The sequence below is a fragment of the Condylura cristata genome, unplaced genomic scaffold, assembly GCF_000260355.1.
Source record: "Condylura cristata isolate star-nosed mole 26May11 unplaced genomic scaffold, ConCri1.0 scaffold00009, whole genome shotgun sequence".
Taxonomy (NCBI): Eukaryota; Metazoa; Chordata; class Mammalia; order Eulipotyphla; family Talpidae; genus Condylura; species Condylura cristata.
Window position 1 is genome coordinate 2,040,538 of NW_004567110.1, and position 2,557 is coordinate 2,043,094.

The 2,557-nt window shown below is 66.6% G+C and overlaps 1 protein-coding gene across 1 annotated transcript in view; it reads right to left on the bottom strand.

Moving 5' to 3' along the window:
• DENND3 (DENN/MADD domain containing 3) overlaps positions 1 to 2,557 on the bottom strand; it is a 57,992-nt gene that overhangs the window by 22,140 nt on the left and 33,295 nt on the right. The gene's annotated exons all lie outside the window — the stretch shown is intronic.

Here is a 2,557-nt window from a genome sequence, read left to right on the forward strand (position 1 = left end):
CCCCCGTGGCCGTCATTTCCGAAAGGGCCCTACGGACCCCGCGCGTGCGCGGCTACTGCCCCACTGCTCCCCGGCTTGGGCGGCAGCTCCCTCCGGGGAACACAGGAAGGAACGGGTGGGGTCCCCAGATGGGGGCGAGAGGCCGGGCGTGGAAGCGCCCCTGCTCCGCCAGCCCTGGCGTGGAGGGACCAGGCGTGCCCTCGCCGCCGCCTCAGGAAATCCTGGGCCCCGGCCGCCGAGTGGGCACTTGGCCCGTGCGGGCAGCCGGAAGGGCCGGCCCAGAAGGGGACAGAAAGATCCGCTCCTAGTTAATAAATAAAAATAGCCTCATCCAGTTTAGTGAAATTCAGCAGAGCGCGGGCCGCCCCAGCGTGAAACCCAGGGCTGCAGGACCCAGGCCAGGTGGCCAGAGACAGGAGGACGCCTGCAGCCCCAGGCTGGACGCCCAGGAGGGCGACCTGGACCCAGAACCGGGGCCGCTGCGTCCTGTGAGCATCTGTGACCCCAAGGGGACTTGTCTGTACCAGTCACCTATTGATTCCCTACACTTTAAGTCAGATGCCTAAAAATAATGGGAAGCATCTGTGATCCCCGTTTTCAGCCTAAAGAGAAAGGGCCAGTAACTGGAAGCAGCGTCAGCACCAAGGGGCGGGCGGCAGCTGGGCCCTGGGGTCCTTCATCCTGGCGAGCCTGGCAGGCCCTGCCCGCCCCACTCCAGCACTCCAGCAGGAAGGAGGGTGGGCTGCACCCTGCCCTGAGTCCCGGCCGCACCCCAAGGGCTCGGGGCCGCACCCTTGGGTGGGTCTGGGGCTGCCTGGCCTTGGCAGGTCCCTGAGTGGGCTGTGGCCACTGGCCACTGACCCCAGAGGACAGCTGTTGCTCACGCATGTCTGGTTTCCAGCACATCCTCGCAGCTGGCGCCCCCGCAGAGGCCGGGCTGAGTGCGCCCCCGGAGTGTGGGGGTGGGGGTGGGGGAGCAGGAGGCTGGATTCCGCAGGCTGTGGCCCCAGTGCTGACGGGGCCTGGGCTGGGCGGGGGAGGGCTCAGGTGTGAGCGCCGTGACCACCCCCCCAGCCCCTCTGAGGGCCAAGCTTGCGCTTCCTGTTTGTGCAGACCCTGCAGGGTGGGGTCAGGGCTCCAGGGCGGCTGTCCCGTGTGCACCCAGCCAAGCACAGAACGGTGGCACTCCCTTTGCCCCCAGAGGGGCCGGATTGGAGAGGGGAGCGGGGGCTCCGTGGCAGGCCCGCGTGAGTGCACGCCCTAGGCTGCCTTTAAAGCCAAGGCTGGGCCGGCAGACTGCCGCGGGCTCCTGGCTCTGAGCTCTGTGATCCCTGCACGTGCCACAGCGGCTTCCACGGAGCCTGCGAAGGCTTCGCGTCCTTGAGAAAGTGTGGCAGCTAGCACCCAGCAGAGGTGGGGAGGCGGGGCTGCCCCAAGGACTGGGGGTGGGGGGAGCTCGCTCGTGGTCCTGGTCCCGCTGCCCGCCGCCCGCCCGCAACAGCAGAGCCGGCCAGTGAAGCTGAGGTGGGCTGAAGAGCTGGCCGGCCCCACCCGCGCCCTGGCCTCCGGGCCCGCAGATGGGTTCGCTCCGGCTAACTCTCAGGAATTCTTTGAAGGTCAAGTGGGAAAATTGTTTGTACGTAATAGAGTACTGATTCAAAAGGGGGGTGAGCAGAATGTCAGGAATATACTGAAAGACCGTGGGTGTTTACCTGGGCACGGCTGAGCGAAGACTGCCGGAATTTGACCCCAGCAATAATTAACTGTTCAGTGGCATTTAGGAGAGGGGGCTGGGCGCGCCCGGGGGCGGGAGCAGGCGCTGGGTTTAAGTACAACCTCTGGCAAAGCAGAGGGCTGAGGGGTGTGGGGGAGCGCCCGGGCGTGGGGCTTACGGACAGACAGTGAGAGAAAAAACAGGCGAATTCATCAAAATTGGAAATGTGCGGTGGCGCAGCGGGTGAGGACTCAGCGCTGCAAGCCGGCCGCAGCTGCTGTGAGTTCGGTCCCCGCCCCAGAGGTGACCACAGGGCACGGCAGACCCCTCCTGTCTCCCGTGCTCCCTCAGCGTGGATCTGCCCGTTCTGCCCCCCGCTGTCTCTGGTGAAGCCTCTCACCCCCCTGCCCCTCAGTACCCCAGGTCTGTGTGCATCAACAAACACACCTTTGATAATGGACAGGTGACCCACGAGTAGGAGAAGACCCAGGCAGCACGTCCGGATGCAGACTGGCGCCCGGGCTGCGGAAGGCTCTCCCACAGCTCAGCGACGGCCCGTTGCGACCGCCAGGGACGAAGACGCTTCTCCGAGGGGACCCCGGCGGCCCCGAGCTCGGAAGCCGCTCAACCTCCCGCTCACTAAGGAAATGCGGATGCAGACATGCTGGGAGCCCCTCGGGGTGGCCCCTCGGGGTGACCGTGCTGAGCCGGGGCGGCCTGGAGGCCAGGGCCCGAGGCTGCTGGCGGGAGGGGGCTCCCTGTGCAGGCCTCAGCGGCCCTGCGCTTCTCCAGACTTCAGAGGCGAGTTCCCCTGTGACCCAGCAGCCCCGCCTCTGGGCCCCG